The sequence below is a fragment of the Alligator mississippiensis genome, chromosome 4 (assembly GCF_030867095.1).
Source record: "Alligator mississippiensis isolate rAllMis1 chromosome 4, rAllMis1, whole genome shotgun sequence".
NCBI classification, from domain to species: Eukaryota; Metazoa; Chordata; order Crocodylia; family Alligatoridae; genus Alligator; species Alligator mississippiensis.
Window position 1 is genome coordinate 1661216 of NC_081827.1, and position 25329 is coordinate 1686544.

Below are 25329 nucleotides of genomic sequence, written 5' to 3' on the forward strand. Positions count from 1 at the left end.
ATATAGAATCATAGAGATGAGGAAGCAGATAGATACTGAGCGTAAGTCAGGTGATTATGCACCCACCCTCCCTGCCTCTTTCACCGGGGGGAGGGGTTGAAGGAAATGCCCGCCCCCTGCTTCCTGAACAAGTCTTACTTCCTCCTGGTTGGGTGCCACAACTGCTGAGGCTTCCCCTTTGTGTAATACCTGAATTGTGGAGGCTTTCTTCGCATGGCTGGGGGCTTGGCTCAGCACCCTGGGTGGTGCTTGGGCACACTCCCTTCGTAGCACTTCCTTTGCAGTTACTGCCCATGTCTCAGAAAAGGCACTTCTGCACTGCAGGAAACCACTACATTTTCTCAAGTCCTCGTAGACTACTGTAGCATGTGTGCCTTTAAAATAGTTTTTTCTATGAGGACTTTAGATTTTAGTTTTTCCAACAAATGAGGTTCGGGAAAGGCCTGACTTCCCTTCCTCGTGCCTGCTCCTGCATGGTTGTTTAAATAATAAATCATATAATCAATATTTAAGCAAATCAAATAATCAAAACATCAAATAAATAATGAAAAAAGCTTTTTGCACAGAAGCTGAGGCTTCTTCACTGGCTTTGGCCCGAGCATGAGCTTGATTTGCGCAAGTTCTGCAAGCCTACTTCATATAGTCTTCTCGCCCTGCGCCTGGTTACTGGCCGTGTACCTACCCCCAAATTCGGATTGGGGTACATATCTTCTGACACCCACCCACTGCTCTGTCTCCCTGAGGGAGGTTTCTGGGGGGAGAGAACATACACTATGGGTGGTGTGGGGGCCCAAAGATTTAACAGCGGGTAGAAAATTAAGGTGCTATTTTCTAAGCTTTGTGCCCAGCACAGATCCCAAAGTTACCATGTGACTGACATGGAGAGAGCCAGCGGGGTCGGGCCATCCACCTGGACTTGAGGGGGTCTCAACCATGCCTCCCTCCATCCCTCCCTCTTGCCCTCTCGCCCTCCCACCATGCAGCCCTCCATCAATCCACGTGACATCAAGGGATTACTGAAGGGACACGGGAGCATATTGTGAATTGGTGTTTTATATTGCCTTGCATTTGCTGGCAATGGCTGTAGTGTAAAAAAAATTATTCACCCGTTGACTACCAACAGCATAGTTGAGTAAAAAAAAGTCTATACTGTTTTAGCTTAATTGTGATTTCTCAATGGAATTGATTGCAATTCAATTTATTGTGAAAAAAATAAAGATGAGGAACAAAAAATTCTGATTTGTATTTGCTCCTGCCTGATTTCTTGGACCTGGGAGGCGAGGGGGACAGTTTCCACCCAGCTGGGGGAGGGAGAAGGGGGGGTGGAGTGAGTGTGGTTGCTTCACAGGCTGGACACAAACAGGCCCCATATTTCAGATTGGTTGGCCTCCCCTCCAGGGACCTCAGTCATGTCTGGGGACAGCCGTCTGATGCATACAGTCTGGATACATACACAGTCAGCCACATGCATGTGGCTATGCATCCAGAGACAGAGCACCTCTGGGTGTGCAAGTACATCAAAAAGGCCATTTAGTCTCTTCTTTCCTGCTCACCTATGTCAAGGCCTAGGAGTAAGCAGGCCAGCTATTGCAATGCTTACATAATGCTTTATCTCTGCAGCACGAGCAGTTCTTACTTGGACAGAGCACCCTCCTCACATCACCCCCACGAGGAATGGTCCAGGCATGACCAGATACCCCGTCTCCAAACTCCAGGCTCTGCTCGGGTCCTTTTCTGCAGGTCCAAACCTGTTTTCCCTGCAAACATTGCCAGCACACTTGAACTGACCACCCTTCCAATGCAGCAGCTGGTAGACACCCGCAACCCCCAGGACCCTCTGTGGGCTGTTGTGGGTGCCGGTCTGAAGGTCCACGCTGGCCCATATCAGTTACTGAGCATGGGATTTAGGGGACCACGGACATAAAATGCTGGAGGCTGTGAGGGGGAGAGGAACTGTGGGGAAAGAAAAAAAACCTTGAGCATAATGCTTTTTGAAACCATGGCCGTGGTTAATTAGCAGCTTCCAGCTTAGCCGAGACCCATTCGAGAGGACATGCCAATACCTAGTGTAGAAGAAGGAGGTATGACAATTTTCTTGAATTTGGATGTGTGACGGGCTGGCTGGCAGTGACTAAGCGCAGGGGTTTTGAAGGGGTAAAAGATGATTGGAGGACTTGGGATTCCCTTTCCTCACCAATCAGGCCCCAGAGACTCACCCCTCATGTCCCCTGATTGGCCCCTTGGGTCACCTGGAGGGGGATAAAAGGGGCAGCACAGCTGACTCAGGGAGAAACCAGTGAGGGACCACGAGGAAGGAGCTTCAAAGAGCTGGCAAGAGCTGGGCCAGCGAGGCAGGAGCAGTTGCCCCAGAAAAGCCTGAAGGAGCAGGACCTGCAGGCAGCAGTTGGACCCTCAGCAGCACGGCGTGTGGCCGGCAGGAGAGGGGGTACCTCTTGGACTACCGCCCGCCGGGTTACAGGAGTCTCCCTCCTTGTCTCCCTCTGTCCTTCGAGAAGGCGGAGAGGAATCACTTCTGTAGCAATATGCCGATGTCGTAAACAGAGAATTATCACTTCACTGACAGCTGCAGTGAGAAGAAGGACAGGTCAGGAAGGAGGAACCTAAGCCCCAGCACCCGTGTCATGGAGAAAGGGAATCCAGACTGAACAGTCAAGTAACCTGGCGCTGCATAAGTGCATTTCCTTCAGGTTGCCTGCGTGGAACGGGAGGACAAAGTAATCCTGAACCAAGTGGTGAGCTCTTGGGCAGGGGAGACAGGGGCGATCTGCAAACCCGGCTCCGAAAGGTGCTGCATGCAGGATTTTGTAAAGCAAACGTTGCATTGCAAACATTGCATTGAAAAAGAAAGCATTTTTGCATTGCACCTCCCATAACAGTAAAAAGAAAAATAGAAGCTGTTTTCCTGCCTGCTGGCAAAGAAAAAAAGAAGCTGTTTTCCAGGCATAAGCCCCAACCCCACCTCCCTTAGCAACCATATCATATGCATTATAATGCATTTTAAAGACATACTAAATTGTCTTTAAAGACTTGCTAAAGGTCAAAGGCCCTGAGTGCGGTTGTTTAGTCTTTTTTCTTACAAGACATATCTGGCTGGACTGCACGGTTCATGAGTCCACCCTGCAAATCTTTCCAAGTCTTTCTAGTAATGCCATGATTATAAACCCCTCAGGCGCAGCATTCGTGCCAGTGAGGCAGGCACGGTCTCTGAAAATAAACCCAACCATTCCAAAGAAAACATGACACACCTATTGTGTCCCGAAGAAAAACTTTACTGAACTTACTGAAAAAGAATAACTGGATACAAAACTGACAATATTCAAATAAATACAAAATGTAACAAAATAAACAGAAGGTTCAGACTCTTCTCTTGTCTTTCTTTCTTAGCAAAAATAACTATATAACCATATACAAAAATACAATATAAAAATAAAAATGTAAAAAGAAAAAGAAAAAGGGTTTTTTCAGTTCAGTATCCACTGTTCACTGTTCACTATCCACCCGTCACTGGCCTGTGGGCTCAACCCCGGCGAGGTCTGCCCGCAAAAGTTTTCTGCAGGAGGGAGGGAAAAGGAAGGCGAGGAAGAGGAGGGGAGCTTGGTGCACAGTAAAAAAACCCAGACTTTTGCCTCCCCTCACACACACATGAATACACACGCGTGCACTAGGTCAGTCGGACATATTACCTAAATATCACCTGGGATGCTGCATACGCTGGGTGTCAGGTCTGGCAGGCAGCATCCTGCTGCCCTTGGACTCGTGGCTCTGGAGTGGAACGTGACGAGGAAGTTCAGTTTGCAATATCGAAGGAAGTCATATAACCACTCCCTCCCCTCCAAAGTTTCAAACTGCTTGCAGAAAACTTACCATTACGCTGCTGCTGCCGCTGCTGCTGCCGTCGGGAGCCATGGCCACTGCATCAGCAGAAAGCAGGGGGTGCAGGGCTCACAGCAGTTGGAGGGTACCGGTGTGGGGTGGGGGCTGGAGGACAGGAGGGTACACGGGCGGGTGGGGGAGGCCATAGACAATAGGTGGTGGGGGGCAACAATTAAGAAGGGGGTAGAAAATGATGTTATTGCCATTGCTCTCCCCCATTCTTTCGAAAATAAAAATAAGAATAAAATAAGAATAATTGATTGGTCCTGGCAACTAAGCAAGGATGTCCTGACCTGACTGCAGAGGAGGGAGGGCTGAAGAGTGAGGAGTGGAAGAGGGTAAAAAGGAACACACAGCGCCGCCTACTGGTTAGAGCTGGAACACAGAGGCCCCTCTTGGAGGAGGGGATTAACTACAAGCCTTTGGAGTCTCTGGCTGTTTGCATGAACAAGATCCACAGTTGGAGCTGCGTAACACGAAAACAATGCAATTTATAACATATCTGAGTAGTGTTAATTTAAGGTGCTAAATGGACTTTAAAGTAGTGGGAAAGGCCAAGGGTCAGGACAAGGGTCCATCTAGCCCCGTCTCCTGTCACATGGGCAGAGAGAAGATGCTGAGAGGAAGAGTGAACAGGGCATGACCAGGGCTTTCCACAAAGCATCTCAAACTGTTTTCTCAGAGCATCTCAAGCAGCTGTCTGTTCCTAGGCATCCCATGGAGAAATGAGTTAAGGAGCTAAGTGCTTACTTAAGGAGAACTTGGCAGGGATGGATGTGTATAAGTCAGCAGGCCTGGATGACCTCCATCCATGGGTGCTGAAGGAATTGGCCAGTGTCATAGCTGAGCCACTGGCATGGTTGTTTGAGCACTCATGGTGCTCCGGCCAGGTCCCTGAGGCCTGGGAAGGGGGAGAAGGGATGAGCCGAGTAACTTTAGGCCAATCAGTCTTACCTCTATCCTTGGGAAAACACTGGAAAAAATCATTAAAGAGCGCATTTGTGAAGGCCCAGCAGAGGAAATGATGCTGAAAGGAAACCAGCATGGGTTCATCACAGGTAGATCCTGCCTGACAAACCTTATAGCCTTTTATGACCAGGTCACACACTGCCTTGACACAGGAGCCGAGGCAGATGTCATCTCCCTGGACTTTAAGAAGTTTTGCATCCTATTCTTATTAGGAAGCTAGCAGGCTGTGGAGTAGATGCCTAAACAGTCTGTGGCCAGCTAGCTTAGGGACCACACCCAGGGCGTGGTGGTGCTGGCTGGGTCATTCTCAGCCTGGAAGGAGGTGGGCAGTGGGTGTGGCGGGCCAGTAGGGGGCACTTCTGATTTGAACCTCCCACCTCACTGCGCCCGACCACAATCCAGGCTCCGAGTGCCTCCCTGGGGTGCCTTCCGTCCGGCCGACCCCTTCCCTGGAGCACACACGCTAGCCTGGGGTTCCCGCTGCCACCATCCCAGGCTCTGGACTCACTTCTGGCTCTGCACGCCTTGGAGAACACAGGCCTGATCGTCCAATGGGTCCTAACCCAATACAAGCACTTGGGGCACTTCCCCAAGTCAGGGGCTTAATAGGAAAGTCTCCCTTAGTCCACAGACCTAAGGGGCCTCCTCGGCATAATTTAGACCCACCCCTCAATAAGTCTCCCACACCGGTCACAAGGAGAACTTTATTGATGACAGGGGTAGGGCGGAAACAGGGTAAAAGGTAGAACAGTATCATAGAAATATCAGAGGAATCCCATAGAGGAAACCAGTGTGGCTGAGGTAGCCTTTTGATCCCGCATCTGAGTTACTGTAAGCTAAATATCTAGTCGGATCTCGAGTAGCTTACTCACTCGCATCGTCCAGAGGTGGTTGGAGTTTTCCTTTGGAGGCAGGGCACTCTGTGAGCATGCGGTGATGAGGAGAGAGCCAGGTTCAGATGGTGAAGCTCCTCTCCCAGTTTCAGATTCACCTCGATGACCGCATGGCTAATGGCTGCCTTCTTCCTGGACTGGGCCTTTAAATAACCTCTCTGACCTCAGCAGCCCGGTCCAATTGAAGCTGCCAGTGCTGGCCACTAGCCAACCAATTTAAAAAGCATCATGGGTCACCTGGGCCAGTGAGCAGGGCTTTTCCCTCCCCCTCCCCAGGTGATCAGAGAATCCACAGGCACCAGGCTTTTTTCCTCCCTGAGCAATTCAACACCAGCCTCTCACGCTGGCAGAGACAGATTTCAGGAGAGGGACACAGACAGTGGCATTTCTGCCACAGTGGGGTCCCGCAGGGTTCGGTCCTTGGAGGGCCACTTGCATGATTAGTGGCCTCCATGAAAGACCCTATGAGGGGAGGTTGAGGGATCTGGATCTCTTCAACCTTCACAAGAGACATCTGAGGGGAGAACTTGTAGTTGCCTATAAGTTTCTCAGCTTCAGAGCCACCTTGGAGATCCAGCCAGAGGGTATAATGGGGAATCAATGAAATATGTATAACTTTTTGGTTTTGCCTTATTTGGATTAAACTTGCAGGAGTGATAGCCTCCACTGAGAGCATGAAGTCTGCCAAGCTTCAAGAAGATCAGTGCAGGGGCTCGGGAGGAACTGCACCCCACATTCCTGAAAGCAAAACTCATGTCCTGTGTATGTGTTACATCACAGGGGGGTGAAAACTGCAGGGGTGGTGGCCCCTGGGGAGGCCACAAAGCCTGCCAAGTTTCGAGAAGATCAGTGCAGGGGTTTGGAGGAAACTAGACCTCAAGCTGCTGACAGGCAAAACTCATGACATGGGTGCCCCTGTGTGTGAAGGCACAGCGGGGTGACAGCTGCAGGGATGGGGGCCCCTGCTGCAGCCATGAAGCCTGCCAGCTGTGGAGGAGATCAGTGCAGGGTTTCTGGGTTCTGGGGCCCTCCACCTCTAGCTGCTGATAGAAAAAACTTGTGCCATGGGTGCATGTGGGACTGTGTCTGTCTTGGGACATGGGGGCAGGGCGGGGCGTGGAGGATGCACTACTGCAGGCCTGGCTGCTAAGCTACTGTGTTACCAGTTACCAATCAATCATGATTCACTCAGGGGCCAGCTCAATACACAGTAGCTAGCTAATGTAGCCAGTTACTTTGCAACGATTAACACCTACAAAACCACAGACTAAGGAGAGGAAATAATAAATATAGACAATCAACTGCCCCCAGACAGACACAGCCAGTTGCACAAGCACCCATGGCATGAGTTTTGCCTGTCAGCAGCTAGAGGTGAAGGGACCTAGAACCCCTGCACTGATCTCCTCAACAGCTGACAGGCTTTGTGGCAGCAACAGGGGCCACCATCCCTTCAGCTTTCACCCTGCTGCAACTTAACACACACAGGGTCACCCATGTCACAAGTTTTGCCTGTCAACAGCTTGAGGTGCAGGGCCTGAGAAGTCAGACTCCCCGTGCACCTATGTCCTTGACAGCTGGCAGGCTTTGTGGCCACAGCAGGGGCCCCCATCCCTGCAGCTTTCATCCTGTTGCAACTTAACACACACAGGGTCACCCATGTCACGAGTTTTGCCTCTCAGCAGCTCAAGGTGCAGTTCCCCGCAAACCCCTGCACCGATCTCCTTGAAACTTGGCAGGATTTGTGGCCTCTGTGGTGGGCCAGTCGGGGGAGCTCCTGCGTTGAGCCTCAAACCTTACTACACCCGTCTGCCTGCTGGACTCTATGTGTCTCCCCAGGGGCGCCTAAGCCCTGGCAGACCCCCTTTCGAGCCCCACTGCAGAGTACGGGGGTAACGTGCTGCCACCACCCCGAGAGGGGACCTTCCAGATTCTGTGTCCTCGAGGAAACACAGGCCTAATAGTCCTACGGGTACTCAACCCAATACAAGCACTTGGGGCCCCTCCACAAGTCGGGGGCCAAAAAAGGATAGTCTCCCTTAGTCCACAGACCTAAGGGGCCTCCTAGGCATAATTAAACCCACCCCTCAATAAGTCTCCTACACCAGTCACAAAGGAGAACTGTACTGGTTACAAAGAGTAGGGTTAGACTAGGGTAAGAGGTAGAGCACTATCACGGGATTACCCTTGAGCAAAGCAGTCTGGCTGAGGTCACCGTTTGATACGCAAATGCATCACTGGGAGGTGACTAGCTCTCTAGAAACACTTATGAGTATCATCCAGAAGATGGTAGAGATCTGGCTCAGAGATTTCCAGAGAGAGAGAGAGCATTTCGGTTGGATCAGACTCTCTCCCTGCGTCCTGATGCTTGTGCCATGCTGGTAAAATGGCTTCTCTCCTCCTCCTTCTTGGAAAATCCCCCCTCCCTCAGGAATTCAACCCCAGTGTCCCAAGCTGACCGGGACAGGTTTCTGGAGAGAGACACAGACGGTGGCATTTCTGCCACAGCCTCACCAGGGGCCACCAACCCTATAGTTTTCACCCCCCTGTGGTGTAACACATACATGTGACATGGGTTTTACTTTCAACAATTTGAGGTGCAGTTGCCCCTGAGCCCCTGCACCAATTTTCTTGCTCTCAGCAAAGGCTACCACCCCTCAAGTTTCATCCAAATCAGACAAAAAACAACAAAGTTATAGACATTTCATTGAATCCCCATTATACGCTATGGCCAGATCTCCGAGGTGACTCCGAAGCTCTTCTGACGTGGTCTGGAAGCTCCGACCTGCTTTGCAAAGCCTAACAAAGACAGCGCTTCGATCCAGACATGCTGCTTTGGAGCACAAAGAGTCTGATGCTCGTCCAGATCTGACAGCCCTAGTAACTAGGAATAATGGGGACAAACTGGTGGAGAGTAGGTTCAGGTTAGACATTAGGAAGACATTTTTCACAGTAAGGGTGGCCAGCATGTGCAACGGGCTGCCTAGAGAGGTGGTGCTGTCACCTCACTTGGGGGTCTTAAAGAGGAGGCTAGATAGGCACCTGGCTGGAGTCCTCTTTCCTGCCTGGAGCAGGGCGCTGGAAACAATGATCTTTCGGGGTCCCTTCTGACTCTACAATCTATGAGAGGGGATCTGAGGGTGAAGCCACAGGAGACCCTCACCCCCTACAAGCACACTGGGAAACAACTAGGGAACATGAGGAAAAATGTATCTGCAATGGGAAAGGGTCCCTGCACAGCCCTGCTTTCAAGCTGGGCTTGGGCTGGATAGTTCTGCCTCTGGGGTTCACACTGAGCAAACCCTTGACATCAGTCCCAAGCTCAGGGACATCCTTTGAGGCTTCAGCCCTTTTGATGTTCACCTGTCAGTGATAATGCAAGGGGATTCTGCTGTGCAGCTGGAAGATGAGCTGGGGCATGAATAGGATGTTTGTTTCAGACAGAGATTACTAATAGTGCTGATAGGGATGATAAAGAAGATGAGTAATCAAGAGGCCTATAACACTGGGACGGTGTCCCAGGCAGATCAAACAGTCCACAGAGAGCAGAGAAAGGACAGTAAATGTTTGTTCAGGATGTGATCATGGCAGAAGCTTCTCAGCACCAGGATGTGAGAGCTTCTGACCTCCGGTTTGGAAGCTGCTCTGGTCTTGAGCGACGTGATGGTGGCACAGCAGAGGAGGCTCTGCCTAGAGGCATCTATAGCTCAGCTTCTGCTTCAGGCAGGATTTGGCCTCTCTCTATCATCCAGATCAGTCTGAATGGGGAGGTGATGTCAGAGTGATGACATGAGCCAGGCAAGGATTGGAACATTTGATGTCATGGGTTAGGGGGCAATAAGTCACCTCCCCACTGTACCCCAGGAACCGTGGCCGGCCTGAGTCAGTGCTCGACGTGTGCGTGAGACGGTGACTCCTCCAAGAGCCGTGGGCCTGCGGCGCCGCCTACTCCTGACTGTTGCTGCAGAGCTGCTGTTGGGGTTGAGTTGTGAGCGGAAACCCCAGAGCAGAAGCAGCACCCGCCAGCAGCAGCCAAGCCTCGTCCAGGAAAGCGAGTGTGTCGTGTGGACACAGATGTCAGAGCCCCCTGCCCCCAGACCCGTGCACGAATTGGTTTAAAACCAGCACGGGGGATTCATTCGCAGGCCCCAGTGCTGGCAGAGCGGTGGTTGGTGCTGAGCAGCATGGCTTGGAGCCCCGTCCCGTTCAGGACAGCAGAGTCCAAAGGCAAGAGCTGCAGGAAGAGGAACCCCTGAGCTGAGGTCTCTGCATGCCCCAAAGCAGTGGGGCCATCTTCCAAAAGGACCAAGCCACAGTCCTGAGGATGCCCTGCCTTTCCTCATCAGTCTTGTCTCCCAGGTGTCCATTCACTGGTGTTGCTCTGCTCTGGACTCTTTCCAAACTGCCCACATCCTGGTGAGGACAAAGACCCCCGCAAAGAGCTTGGGGAGATTGTAAGGGGTCTTGCCAGGCACGGGGATCCCATCACATCTCTACCACTCAATGCCTCCTCCCCTTGAGACAGCAGCTCCTGGCCCCTTGCCAAGCCCAGGGACCTGCTCCCATCTGAAGTGAACCCCTGGATGGAAACCAGCTGCTGCCGCCCAGCCCAGGAGAGACGGGAGTGATGCAGAGGGAGGAGAAAGGTCTGGCTGGCCTCACAGATGGTAAGGATGGGCCCTGTATCCAGCACCTTTGCCTTTGATCTCTGTCAGCAAAGGACACCAGATGGCCCGGCCCAGCCCAAATGGCAGGTGGTCGCAGACTCACTTCTCACCCCGCCTGCTCCGTCCTGCACTTGCCATCTGGGATGAGCTGATTGATCAGCTCCTCGCCCCATCCCGTCCCCACCCCCACACTCCCAGAGGATCTATAAATGCCGGCACGGCCCATGTCCTGCACAGGCTGAACTCCGCTCCGCTCTGCCCCGGACCAGCTGCCCAGACACACAGAGGTGAGTCCCTGCCCTCCCCAGTGCCCCGCTCTCTGGTGGGTGCTGGTGGCAGCTGGTGCCTGTGACCAGCTCTGCGGCACATCCCCGTCACCCCTCGTGTGTTCTCCGCAGGGAAGAGAGAAGATGGGACCAGTCGCCTACACCAGCCTCTGCCTCCTCGGCTGCCTGATGCTGGGCCCCTCGCTGGCACGTGAGTCCTTGCCACCCCCTGAGCTGCTGCTCTTGGGGAAATGGGTCAGCTTGACCCAGGCTCCTCGAGTCGCTCTCCTGGATCCCGTTGCTGGGGTCACTGCACTGGGGAAGGGGACATCTAGGTTGGTATCTCTACCATGCACTGCCCCTGGTACCTCTGCCATGCAGCCTTGACCCCCAGCTACCTCCCACCCCAGGGGCAGCTCCCCCCAGCCCCAGTCTGCGAGGGACAGGGGGGCAGACATATGCAGCATTCTTGCTGCATTGCAGCTTGCACTGCTGAGGTGGGAGGGAGGATGCAGTCACGGCTGCACGGGGGGGTGATGAGAAGCAAGGCTGAGGCAGGGGCCAGGGCTGCTCTGTGCATCGCTGCTGCATGAGGCCCCCCAGCTCCAGCCCCAGAGAGCTCTGCAGTTCCCCTCCACAGCCCCAGTGAGACCCCAGGGGTTTCTGGGGAACCCACATGACTCCAGATCCAGATGACTCCTGCCACACCCAGGGCCTGGAGGGGCCTAGCAGCCACACGCAGCCCCCGAGGTATCGTAGCACTGTTGGTGCTAGCGGGAAAGCAGCACGTGGTCTCTAAAACAGCCCCTAACCCAGGTGTCCTCTCTGTGTCTTCCCACCCCGTCACCCTCTGTCTGGGCAGGGGCCCAAGGCGTAGGCTGTCCTGCAGGCTGGACACCCCACAACGGCAACTGCTACGGATACTTCCCACGGAGGATGGCCTGGAGACAAGCGGAGGTGAGCGGCTCTTGTGAAGACCTGGGGCAGGGCTGCAAAGTGCCTGGGCTGTGGGGCGAGCACAGGGGAGCATTCGGGGTGCACCCCAGGATGCCACACCAGCAGCATCACACTGGGCATCAAGTAGCATGAGGCTTGAAGAGGGCCATGGCAAAAGTCTCCTGCCCATCCCTGTAGTCTGCATGGCCCCTGAGCTGCCTTCTCCAGTGCACGGTGCATCCCTGTGTGGGACCACATCCTGTCCTCTGTGTGCAGCCCCAGGGTGCTAAGGATGAATCAAAAGAGAACAAGACACTGGTCGGTGGGGTGCGGGGTCCTGGCTCAGGCCAAGGTGGGGTTTCAGTCCAGGTGAAGGAACAAAGTCCCCGTGAGGTCGGGGCCACACTCAGTGTTGCAGACATGGAGCAGGTTTCCCACGCGGCCTTTGCTGTAGTGTGGGCCATGTGCAAGGGGAAGGCGGATGGGGGCGGAGGCAGGGACAAGGGGGCGCTCTGTCTCCTCCAGCCCCGGCGGCTCCGCGGTTGTGCAGGGAAGCAGGGCGACAGGCTGATGTCTGGCACCTTGTGCTGCTCAGTGCAGAGGGCACTGAGGAGATAACCAGCCTCGTCCTTACCACAGGGTCAGTGCCAGAGCTTCGGTGCAAAGTCCCACCTCGCCTCTATCCACAGTCCGGAGGAGCAGAGAGTCATCGCTGACCTCATCGCCCGTGCTCACGGCTATGACGATGAAGTCTGGATCGGACTCCACACCGCTGGACGGGTGAGTGTGCGCCGCACTCTCCCAGACCCCACGTCTGTGCTCATCGCAGTGTGGGGGTCTCATAATTTCATAGTTTCTAGGGTCGGAAGGGACCTAAGCAGATCATCAAGTCTGACCCCCTGCCCTGGGAAGGAACAAGTGCTGGGATCATAACACCCCAGCCAGATATCTATGCATCCTCCTCTTGAAGACCCCCAAGGGAGGACAGAGCACCACCTCCCTTGGAAACCCATTGCAGAGCCTGGCAGCCCTAACCGTAAAGTAATGCCTCCTGATGTCAAGCCTGAACCTGCTCTCAATCCATTTGTGGCCGTTATTCCTTGTTATCCGAGGTGGTGCTTGGGGAACAAAGCCTCACTTATTTTCCACTGGTCCCCCCTGGTGAGTTTATAGACGGCCCCCAGTTCCTCTCTCAGTCTTCTCTTGTGGAGGCTGAACAGGTTCAGGTCCCGTAGCCTCTCCTCGTAGGGCCTGCCCTGCTGTCCCTGGATCATGCGGGTGGCCCTCCTCTGGACCCTCTCCATGCTGTCCACATCCCTCTTGAAGTGCGGCGCCCAGATCTGGATGCAATACTCCAGCTGCAGCCTGACCAGTGTTGTGTAGAGGGGGAGGATCACCTCCTTGGACCTGCTCGAGATGCATCTGTAGATGCACGACAAGGTGCGGTTAGCCTTACTGACCGCTGCCTCGCATTGGCGGCTCATGTCCATCCTGGAGTCAACAATGACTTCAAGATCCCTTTCAGCCACCACGTTGGCGAGACGGGTGTTCCCCAGCATATAGGGGCGTTGCTGGTTCCTTACCCCTGGATGCAGCACCTTGCACTTGTCTGCACTGAACTCCATCCTATTCTCATCCGCCACTGCTGTGACCTGTCTAGATCTAGCTGGAATCTGTCCCTCCCCTCCAGCGTGCCCACCTCGCCCCACATCTTCGTGTCATCAGCTAATTTGGACACTGTGCTTTCCACACCCACCTCTAGTCACCGGTGAAGATGTTGAACACTGCAGGCCCAAGGACCGAGCCCTGAGGGACCCCACTGCCCACATCCCTCTAGGTCAAAAATGACCCATCCACCACTACTCTCTGGGTGTGACGATCCAGCCAATTTGCCACCCATCTGACTGTGTAGGCACTAATGTCGCAGTTGCCTAGTTTTTTTTATGAGTTTGGGGTGAGGCACAGTGTCAAAGGCCTTTTTGAAGTCCAGGTAGACAACATCCACCTCAGTGCCCACATCCAAGGACTTGGTGACCTGGTCGTAAAAGGAAACCAGGTTAGTCAGGCAGGACCTGCACTCAGTGAACCCGTGCTGGTTGCCCCCAAGCATTACCTCCCATGTGGGCCCCCACAGATGTGCTCCTGGATAATTTCCTCAAAGGTCTTCCCAAGGACTGAGGTGAGACTAACTGGCCTGTAATTGCCGGGTTCCTCCTTTCTCCCCTTCTTGTAAACGGGGACCGCATTGGCCCTTTTCCAGTCCTCTGTGACATGGCCCGAGCACCATAAGCGCTCATAGAGCTGTGCCAGGGCCCTGCTATGAGCCCCGCCAATTCCCCCAGCACCCTCAGATGCAGACCTACTGATTTAAACACGTCCAGCCCCTCCATGAGTTCCCTAACTCGGCTGTCCCTGACCCTAGGCATGGCATCGTGTCCCCTGAGCCTGTCCGTAATCCTAGTGGGGGAGTTGTCCCTGCCCCTGCTCAGAAATATGGAGGCAAAGAACTCATTAAAGAGGTCAGCTTTTTCCTTTGCCTCAATCACCAGATTGCCGAGCCTGTCCTGCAGGGGCCCACGTTACCCGGTGCCCTCTTCTTACTCCCTATGTATTTGAAAAAGGACTTTTTGTTATCCCTAATTCTGGTCACTGGTCCTAGCTCCGTCTCTGCCTTGGCCTGCCTACCCACCTCCCTGCAGTCCCGAGCAATGGGGGTGTAATCCTCCTTGGTGATAGTCCCTTGCTTCCACTGTTTGTACACCCCCTTTTTTGCCCTCAGGCCCTCCTGGATGCCTTTACTGAGCCAAGGGGGCTTTGTAGCACTCTTGTCCCCTTTGGCTTGTTTTGGGACTGAGTCCCTCTGAGCTCAGAGGATCGTCTCCTTGAGGAACAACCACCCGTCCTGGACGCCCATCTCACTGAGGCTCTGAGTCCCCAATGTCTCTCTGACTGATCTCCTTAGCTCATTGAAGTCGGCCCTCCTGAGGTCAAGGAATTTTGCCTTGCTGCTTGCTTTCACCACCCTGCACCGGACAGTAAACTCCAGCAGATGATGGGCACTAATGCCTAGGAAGTCAAGCACCTGCAGATCCCTCACCAGGTCATCACCTGTGGCAAGGAGCAAGTCCAGTGAGGTATTTCCTCTGGTGGGACTGTGCACCTCCTGGGTTAGATGGAGGTCCTGTATGCAGGCTGCGTGAGCGGTCAGACCTGGCTGACTGACCCTCCCAGCATATGTCTGGGTAGTTTAGGTCACCTATGACAAGCACAGCCTGGCCCAGTTCCCCTGTGTGCTCACCAGTCTGGTATGAGTGGACCCGCACGCTGCCTCCTACACGTCCTTCTGATGCCTGGTGATGGGTACCCGGTCAGCAGGGCCCCTCTCTGTGCCCTGTGCTGACCCCAGCTCTGGTGGGAAATCCTCCCGCCTGATCCAGCCTGCCCCTGACCCGTAATGCCTGTTGCTCCTTGCAGCTGGGTCAGTGGCTATGAGTCAGAGGCCCAGAGCGCAGGTCTCATTGCCCTGGGTGTGGTCCGTAGGGAGGTGTCAAGCCTTAGTCTGCATATGACATGTGTCTCTGTTCTCCTCTTCCTTCATCTGCAGAGTGACAACTGGGTATGGGTCGATGGCTCCCCCACCGTCCATGAGGCCTGGCACAAGTACAGGAGACATTACTCTTGGAAGGGGGAGAACTGCGCAGCCCTGGAAGATGACTCAGGTGAGCAGGAGGCTCAGAGCCAGGTGCCTGGAAGAGGGAGGCAGCCAGCGCTCCTGCGATCCTGCCCCTGAGCTGGTCCCAGAGCTGTGGATCAGCTGCTGTCCTGCTCCCCTCTGGGTCTGTGGGGGCTGGAGTTCAAGTCCTGGGGTAGGGTTATCCCCTCTGATGGGGAGCTGAGCCTGCTGGCCCCAGGATGGGAGATGGGCCAAGCAGGCCTGGACAGCAGGAGGCTGAGGGGTGCCTGCGCAAGGCCTGTGCTCCCTCCTCTACCCTCAGGCTGAGGACGGAGGGTAGAGGAGAGGACAGAGGTTGTGGGGGCCGGGGAAGCTGGAAGCTGCAGAACCCAGAGCCAGTATCTCCACTTCCACCCAGAGCCCTCACAGCATCTCCCGGGGGCGAGGCACCATCCCCATCCCGGCAGACCTGGGGGCTCTTCCCAGCCTCTTCTGCTGGACCTCAAGAAAGCAGTGGGGATCTCCCAAGGGGCATGGACTGGGAGAGGGACTGGGCTTCATGGGGGCAGGGATGGCCCAGCCTACCCCACCCCAGGGCTCCCTCCTGCTTTTCCTCCTAGGTTACATGACCTGGGACAAGGACTCCTGCTACGACAGAAACGCCTTCGTCTGCAAGCTCACGTTGTAGTGAAGCAACTTGTCCCTGCTCAGGATGGCTGGGAGTGGGTGTGCTGGGCCCTTCTGCTCCTCAGAGGGGCTGTATCCACTGTCTCCAGCTCCCGTGTCCCGTCTCCCAGGGCATCCTCATGTGAACTCCTGAATCCATCACCTTCTCCTCTGCCCCTTCTCTGTGTGGTGGGGGACTCCCTCGCTCTGTTTCTCTCCTCTGTGCACACTGCGGTGATAATAAACTTCCCCTTGAGCATTCAGATCCATGTGAATCACCTTTTTCTGGGTTCTGTATTTGCCATGAAAAGCACCACATGTGCCCAGGGCCATGCCTGAGCTCCCGCATCCAGCCCCTTTCGGGAGAGGGTAGTGACCACGCTGGGAGCGCAGGTATCCTGGGTATCATACAGGGCACTGGCCCATCCAGCTCTGTGCATGAGTCCTGAAATGCTGTACATCTGTGCCTCTGTGCCAACATCTCCTGTTCCCTCTCGTCTCAGCCCATTGCTCCCCAAGGAGAGACCTCAGACCGTGGTCAATGGGCCATGCACATCTTATGTGGCAGCAATACAAAACCAAAGGACTAAGCCAAATCTCCTGCATCCCTTCCCTAGCTCCACCCTTGGCTTCCTGCAAAACCAGGGATACATCCTGTTCCATATCTTCTGTCATAATCCTTTGTGCTAGTGGGCTGGCAGCAGGAGGAAAACCAGTGGGCGTCAGGGCTGCTTTGAGCTGGTTCAAGAGCTGGTGACAGATCAGAAATGATCCACAGAATGGCTTGAGATCAGGGGAAAACCCCTGGGATTTAGAGACGTTATGAGCACAATCTGCTTAGCCGATCAAAGACCCAGATGAGGAGCAGACTTGCAGCACTGTCTAGGAATGTCCTTGGGGAGAAACCACCATGCTCTTTCAACGAGCTGGGAAAGGTGCAGGTGCAGGGGACAGGGCACGGGGTGGAGCAGGATGGACAGGCTGCACTTGAGCACTTTTCCCCTTAGCAGCCAATCAATGCCACAGTGACAGGCAGGACCTGGGCTACATGGACCAGGGCTCGGACACAGGCTGGAAGCTCTTGCATGCTTGTAACAAGAAGCAATGGCTGCAGATGAGTCATGGACACGTTGACATGAGAAATGAGGCACTGGTGAAGAGGCCAGGCTGTGTGCGAGTCTGTTTGGCACTAATCCTGCAGAGAGGAGCAGCAGCTGGTTCATCCCATGCTGGAGCTCCACTCTGCTCTGAGCTCTTCTCCCTCCAGTGAAACATCCCTGTTCTCTGTACGTGTGTGTGTGGGCTTTGAGTCTCCTGGCCCTGGAGCAAGGAGGGGAGACTCCAAGGAGGGCAGAGGGAAGGGAGGATTCCCTTTCCCCAGAAGTATTTTTGGCTAGGGGTTGTGCCATCTTGGAACTGGAAAAAATCACTAGGCCATTCTATCAGGCCTGTGGGCCTCCTAAAAAATATAAGAAATGATTATTTGCCCCTGGCTGCCTGACCTGTGAAAGATGACAAGGGGCAAGCAGCAGCAGGACCCAGCAGGAGCTGGTGGCAGGACCCAGCAGCAGCAGCAGCAGCAGCAGCAAGGCCCTCCGGCCCCGCCCCACCCCATCCCCCAACTGGAAGCTGACATTGAGAGTGAGGGGAACTGTGGTGCTGCGGGATGGAGCAGATGGGTGAGGGATGGGGCAGGGTACAGGGTAAAGCAATACCAGAGAAATACCTTAGAGCAAACAATGTCATGGTAACCTTTGATCACACATCTGAGTTACTGCAAGCTATATATCTAGTTAATCTCGGGTAGCTTACTCACGAGTGTCATCCAGAGATAGGTGTAGGTTCCCTCTGGAGGCAGGCAGTTCATTGATCTTGAGTTTCAAGAGAGACAGTGAGTTTCAGATGGTCCAGCTTCTCTCTGTGAGTTTTCATCATGGCTACTGCCCCTTCTCCTGGGCAGTCCTTCACCTATATAGCCCTTATGACCTCAATTATCTGGTCTAATGAAGGGCAGCAGCTGTTGGCTGCCAGCCAACCAATTTGAAATGCATCACTGGTTGCTGGGTAGACTGGTAGGCTCTTTAGCCCCTTCCCAGTCATGTTGGCATTGGCATCACATACTTGGGTGGGGGGCTAAAGCTCCGTATTGTTCTAAGCAGTCATGTAGGCAGAGGGAGCAGGTTTCCCCACTCCTTCAGCAATGTATGTAGATCAGGCTACAACTCAGGGTGACCTGAAGAGATGGGGAAGAGGTGTCTGTGGCAGAAATGCCACCGTCGGTGCCCCTCTCCAGAGACCTGTCTCAGCCAGCCTGGGAGGCTGGTGTTTCATTCCTCAGGGCGGGGATCTCCCACCTGGTCTACATGACAAAAGCCTGGCGCCTGGGAGGCGATGCTCTGGTCACCTGGGCAGGGGGGAAAGACCCGGCCCTGCGCGGGCCCAGGTAGCCAGGGATGCGGGGCAGATTGGTCAGCTTGTGGCCAGTATTGGCAGCTTCGATTGGACCGGGCTGCTGAGGTCAGAGAGGTTATTTAAGGGCTCGGTCCAAGAAGAAGGGGCAGTCAGCCATTAGCCATGCGGTCATCCAGGTGAATCTGAGCCTGGCTCTCTCCTCATCACCGCATGCTCCAAGAGTGCCCTGCCTCCAGAGGAACAACAACTACCTCTGGACGATGAGAGTGAGTAAGCTACTAAAGATCCGATTAGATATTTAGTTTCAGTAACTCAGATGCGTTTAAACGGCTACCTCAGCCACCCTGGTTTGCTCTGTGGGATTCCTTTGATATTCCTGTAAGATTTCTATGATACTGCTCTACCTTTTACCCTGTTTTCACCCTACCCCCTGTAATCAATAAAGTTCTCCTTTGTGACCGGTGTGGGAAACTTATTGAGGGGTGGGTCTAAATTATGCCAAGGAGGCCCCTTAGGTCTGTGGACTAAGGGAGGCTTCCTAATAAGCCCCTGACTTGGGGAAGTGCCCCGAGTGCTTGTATTGGATCTAGGACCCATTGGACGATCAGGCCTGCGTTCTCCAAGGCGCGCAGAGCCAGAAGTGAGTCCAGAGCCTTGGATGGTGGCAGCGGGACCCCAGGCTAGCGGGTGTGCTCCAGGGAAGGGGTCGGCCGGACGGGAGGCACCCTAAGGGAGGCACTCGGAGCCTGGAAGGTGGTCGGGCGCAGGGAGGTGGGCAGCTCAACGCAGGAACGCCCCCTACTGGCCCGCCACAGTGTCTGCCCTTTGCAGTGACTGTGATAACCACATTGTCGTACAGCAGAGTTTGGGGAGAGACAGAATTTGTATTCTGCCACAGGAATATCCAATTCCAGCATGGAGAGAGAGAGGACTGGGGTGCAGCCCTGAAGAAAGAGAGCATTGGAAACCTGAAAGCCATGGGGAGAGCAGCACTACAGAACAGGTAAGAAACAAGAAGGTAAGAAACAATGGGCCCCTTGGGACTGGGAGCGGGGGGGCAGCAAAGGCACCAGTCGCAGGGCTCAAGTGTCTATACACTAATGCTAGGAGCATGGGGAACAAGCAGGATGAACTAGCGCTCCTGCTTGCACTAAACACCTATGACTTAGTGGGGCTAACAGAGACCTGGTGGGATTCATCCCATGACTGGGCGGTACATATTGAGGGCTATAGATTGTATAGAAAGGACAGGTCGGGGAAGAAAGGGGGGGGGTTGCACTTTATGTCAGTCAGCAATATACATCAACCCTCATCAAGACAGAATCCAAGGTTGAGGAAGTAGAAGAATTGTGGGTTAGGCTACATGGGGGGCAAGGAGAAAGGGATTTGGTGGTAGAGGTCTGCTACAGACCCCCACACCAAGGGGAAGAAATAGATGCAGGGCTCCTGAGGCAACTCTCGGAGACCATAAAAGCTAAAGAGGCGGTAGTCATGGGGGACCTAAACCACCCGGACATCTGCTGGGAGACGCAGACAGCAAGGTCCCACCGCTCACGCAGGTTTCTAACCTGTGTACAGGACCTCCACCTGACACAGGAGGTGTATGGTCCCACTAGGGGGAATGCCATACTGGATCTGGTATTGGCAACGGGAGATGACATGATAGGGGACCTCCAGATTGGTAGCCATTTGGGAGACAGTGATCACCTAATAATAGAATTCACCACAAGACGGCGAGTGAGTAAGGTAACTAGTAGGGTGAAAGTGCTAGACTTTAGGAAAGCTGATCTCAATGCACTCAGGCGATTAGTCAAGGATGCACTGCAGAGCAGGAGTTTTGAAGGGATGGGAGCCCAAGAAGGGTGGCTGTGCCTTAAGGAAACAATCCTTCGGGCACAAAGCAAGATGATCCCCAAGCGAGGCAAAAAAGGGAAAGGGGCCAGGAGGCTTCCCTGGCTGACCAAAGAAATCCAGGGCAGCCTAAGGGCCAAAAGGGGAGCACATAAAAAGTGGAAACAGGGAGAGATCACCAAAGACGAATATACCTCCTCTGCTCATGCTTGTAGGGAGGCAGTTAGCCGGGCCAAAGCTACCATGGAGCTGAGGATGGCATCCCAAGTAAAAGGCAACAAGAAATTGTTTTTTAGATATATTGGGAGTAAAAGGAAGGCCCAGGGAGGAATAGGACCGCTGCTAAATGGGCAGAAACAATTGGTGACAGACAGGGGGGACAAGGCTGAACTCCTCAACGAGTTCTTTGCCTCAGTGTTCCTAAGCGAGGGGCACGACGAGTCTCTCACTGGGGTTGCAGAGAGGCAGCAGCAAGGCGCCAGACTGCCATGCGTAGATCCTGGGATGGTGCAGAGTCACTTGGAAGAACTGGATGCCTTTAAGTCGGCAGGCCCAGATGAGCTCCATCCGAGGGTGCTGAAGGCACTGGCCGACATCATTGCAGAGCCACTGGCGGGAATATTCGAACGCTCGTGGCGCATGGGCCAAGTCCCAGAGGATTGAAAAAGGGCTAACGTGGTCCCCATTTTCAAGAAGGGGAGGAAGGAGAACCCGGGCAACTATAGGCCAGTCAGTCTCACCTCTATCCTTGGTAAAGTCTTTGAAAAAATTATCAAGGCTCACATTTGTGAGAGCCCGGCAGGGCAGATTATGCTGAGGGGAAACCAGCATGGGTTCATGGCAGGCAGATCGTGCCGGACCAATCTAGTCTCCTTCTATGACCAGGTTACGAAACGCCTGGACGCAGGAGTAGGGGTGGATGTCGTATACTTAGACTTCAGGAAGGCCTTCGATACGGTATCCCACCCCATACTGGTGAACAAGTTACGAGGCTGCGATGTGGATGACTACACAGTCCGGTGGGTGGCGAATTGGCTGGAGGGTCGCACCCAAAGAGTCGTGGTGGATGGGTCGGTCTCGACCTGGAAGGGTGTGGGCAGTGGGGTCCCGCAGGGCTCGGTCCTTGGACCGATACTCTTTAATGTCTTCATCAGCTACTCGGACGAGGGAATCAAATGTACTCTGTCCAAGTTTGCAGATGACACAAAGCTATGGGGAGAAGTGGACACCCCGGAGGGCAGGGAACAGCTGCAGGCAGACCTGGATAGGTTGGACAAGTGGGCAGAAAACAACAGGATGCAGTTCAACAAGGAGAAATGCAAAGTGCTGCACCTAGGGAGGAAAAATGTCCAGCACACCTACAGCCTAGGGAATGACCTGCTGGGTGGCACAGAGGTGGAAAGGGATCGTGGAGTCCTAGTGGACTCCAAGATGAACATGAGTCGGCAGTGTGACGAAGCCATCAGAAAAGCCAATGGCACTTTATCGTGCATCAGCAGATGCATGACGAACAGATCCAAGGAGGCGATACTTCCCCTCTATCGGGCGCTGGTCAGACCGCAGTTGGAGTACTGCGTGCAATTCTGGGCGCCGCAATTCAAGAGGGATGCGGATAACCTGAAGAGGGTCCAGAGAAGGGCCACTCGTATGGTTAAGGGCCTGCAGACCAAGCCCTACGAGGAGAGACTAGAGAAACTGGACCTCTTCAGCCTCCGCAAGAGAAGGTTGAGAGGCGACCTTGTGGCTGCCTATAAGTTCAGCACGGGGGCACAGAAGGGAATTGGTGAGGATTTATTCACCAAGGCGCTCCCGGGGGTTACAAGAAACAATGGCCACAAGCTAGCAGAGAGCAGATTTAGATTGGACATAAGGAAGAACTTCTTCACAGTTCGAGTGGCCAAGGTCTGGAACGGGCTCCCAAGGGAGGTGGTGCTCTCCCCTACCCTGGGGGTCTTCAAGAGGAGGTTAGACGAGTATCTAGCTGGGGTCATCTAGACCCAGCACTCTTTCCTGCTTATGCAGGGGGTCGGACTCGATGATCTATTGAGGTCCCTTCCGACCCTAACATCTATGAATCTATGAATAAGCCCTCCTTCCACTGGAACAGGGACTAAAGCTTGCTCCAGGAGATGAATCTGAGGACAAGGGAGAGCCTGTGTTGCCCTGCGAGGAGCTGAACTCCCCATTGGGTATGGAGCAGTGCAGCTTCAGAACACAGTGCCCCGGGGGAAGTGGCAAAGGGAAGGGTCAGTCACAGCTGGTAAGCTGTTTGGGAGCCAGGAAAAGCTGCCAGGGTAGAGCCCTGTGAGAGGGTGCTGGGATGGACTGTGAGTGTCAGGAGGGGTGATGGGTGCAGAGGAGGAATGGCTGAATAAGCACAAAACTCAAGGAGGTGCAAGGAGACACTTAACCTCGTAGCCTATGCAGGCAGCTTGTTTTCAGGAGAGATAAGAGGAAGCCATTTGCTCCCATCACCAGACTAGAGGTTTTGGGACCTCAGAGTCTCAGGAGTGAGATGAGCCTCATCCACGCCATCTAGCAGTAGATCACAGCACCAAAGGTCTTGCCATTTATTGCAAGGGGAGTGGGTTGTATATCCTAGGGTAACTGTTTGAGAGGTTATAAGCTGAGGAATGTAATTATTGATGGAGTTTGCTGTAAGTTGGATCACTCACTGTATTGGACTATTCACTTAATGTTGCATTTGTAGATAGTATTCAGATTGCTGGTTTTATTATTAACTCTGTGTGTGTGTGTGTGTGTGTGTGTGTGTGTATTGTGACGGGTTAGCTGGCAATGACTTGGTGCAGGGGTTTTGAAATGGGTAAAAAATGATTGGAGGACTTGGGATTCCCTTTCCTCACCATTTGATAATGAATTGTTCCAGGGGTTTTGAAGGAGTAAAAGATGATTGGAGGACTTTGGATTCCCTTTCCTCACCAATCAGGCCCCAGAGACTCACCCTCTGTGTCCCCTTATTGGCCCCTAGGACCACCTGGAGGGTGGGTGCAGTGCAGCTGACTCAAGGAAGAGACCGGTGAGGGATGATGAGGAAGGAGCTTCAAAGAGCTGGGCCAGCAGGGTGGGAGCAGTTGCCCCAGAAGAGCCTGAAGGAGCAGGACCTGCAGGCAGCAGTTGGACCCTCAGCAGCGCGGCGTGCGGCCAGCAGGAGAAGCTCCCCGCTGGGCTCCAAGATCGCCTATGAGAGGCTGTGGCCAGCAGGAGAGGCTCCCCAGCTCCAGCTAGGATCTAAGCAGCAACCTGAGGGGTTTCCAGCTCTGCTTCCAGCTCCTCCAATCAAAGGCTAGGCAGCTCAGCGTGAGTCCGGGTTCCGGAAAGATCAAGATGCCTACCAGCTTGGAGTATTGCCACCAGTGTTGGCTGTTGGCAATGTTTCTGCCTGCCACATGGGAGATATGAGTTCAAGTTCCAGCTGGGGTAACTTGGGCTGAGTGAACAAACAGGGAGCAAATCTTGCAGTGAAAAGGGGGCCATTGTGCTTTCCCCTTTTCTCCCCCTCCAGGCACCTAGGCCCTATATTTCCTTGTCATTTGACATTTTGTATTTTATGCCTTTTATTTTTCCCCAACCAGTATTGTTTGCTCTGCTGTTTGTGTTTTATATTTTGTTAACCCTGCCTTGTGTCAATGATTCTTCATTGAATCCTGCCCACTTGGGGCATTGTGGTGTCCCCTATACCCCCTGGTTTATGCCTGTTATGTTACCAGTACTGTTCTTTCATTAAAAGGTATGTGGTTAAGTCCCCAGTTGATGGCCTGGCTCTGCTCTATAGGGGGAGGAGAGTCCCTACACCTCCCACAGTGCTTGTGCACCTGCTTTGATCCCTTCAATTGGAGAGGAGGTACCTCTTGGTTACAATAATATTTTGATTAATCATATCTGTATATAGTTTTGTATAATAAAGAAATCCATTTGTTAAATGGGCTTGTAGTAGATTCTTGGGTGGTGAGGGTGACGGACATACCACTCCATGGGACACCTCCATCAGAAAATCTGCCTGAGGGAGATCCTAGGGCTACTGGTAGGTCAAGGATCCAGAATCTGGCATATCACCTGGCCTAGAGGCTGGAGAGGGCTACACTGCTTAATTTCCTGTATTCCTTTCCTGCCACGACTTTGATGGAATAAGGTAAGGAAATAAACACAATCCTGAGAGAAGAAGTGGATATTGCATCTGCGATTCAGCAAGATAACTCTTCTGCACAGTTATTATGTCTCTCTTAGATAACCAGCATCTCGGATACACTTAGTTCCCTCTCTCTTTGGGAACTCTCACTTTCTTGGTTGCTTGCCCCGTTCTTCTCCGCATGAGTCCCAGGCAAATGGCAATCCTGTTCCCCTTGTATCTTGTAATGATACTTAAATGTGGGGTTCACTTCCCTTGGTTAACTCTCATTCACTTTTGGTTCTTGTCTTTTTTAGGTCCCTGGGAGGGTATCCCACATCCCCAGTTATTGGTCTCACCGATTCAGAGGTCTCCGTCGTCACCTCTCTTCAGCTTCCCAGGTAAGTCTCTCTCCAGGTCTCTTTTTCTGGTCTCTTCTCTCTGCCATCAGTCATCTCTGTCTCGTAGCCTCTCTTTACTTCTTTTGCATTGCTTTCTTCTTCTTTCGGGAACTGGCTCCAAGCCCAATTCCCCTTTAGATCCTTCCATCAGCCTCTTGCATCTCTTGCAGCCGGCCCTCTCTCCCTGCTCTCTCCCACCTCAAGCCTTTGCTTTTGTTTTCATCTGGGTCGTGCTCTGCTTCCTCTGGGTATCTCCACCCTATTCTCTGCTCGTCATCTCATTCTTCCCTCCCTGGGCTCATTGCCAAGGTAAGTTTCTTTCACTCCCTCAATGTCTGTCCCGGGGCAGGCTTGTTGCCCTGTCACATTGACCTAAAAGGCAGAGACCTCACACACTCATCACATGTATGTCCAAGCTAAAAGTGCAAGAGCGAGGCTGAGCCTGCATAACTAGAAAATGCAAGGAAACTACCTACACATTTCACTTGAACTAACAACTAAAGAAGACAAAACACTAAATACACATTTCAAGCACAACCTGTCAAAGCTGCATTGAATACGGGAAAGATGTCCTGTAC

At 53.4% G+C, this 25329-nt stretch overlaps 2 long non-coding RNA genes across 4 annotated transcripts; one reads left to right on the top strand and one right to left on the bottom strand.

Annotated features, from left to right (window-relative positions):
* Positions 1 to 3271: 3271 nt before the first annotated feature.
* LOC132249919 (uncharacterized) lies at positions 3272 to 5874 on the bottom strand. 3 transcript variants are annotated; one of them, XR_009461443.1, is made up of 3 exons: positions 5736 to 5874; positions 4849 to 4921; positions 3272 to 3999 (listed from the first exon to the last, which is right to left on the bottom strand). It is a non-coding gene; the product is annotated as an uncharacterized LOC132249919 (long non-coding RNA). The 3 variants fall into 3 exon arrangements; XR_009461441.1 differs by having other exon boundaries at positions 3272 to 3783; positions 3886 to 4921; XR_009461440.1 differs by having other exon boundaries at positions 3272 to 3571; positions 3705 to 4921.
* A 9345-nt stretch (positions 5875 to 15219) lies between these two features.
* On the top strand, positions 15220 to 16226 carry LOC132249801 (uncharacterized). Its single transcript, XR_009461302.1, has 2 exons — positions 15220 to 15341; positions 15916 to 16226. It is a non-coding gene; the product is annotated as an uncharacterized LOC132249801 (long non-coding RNA).
* The last annotated feature ends 9103 nt before the right edge of the window (positions 16227 to 25329 follow it).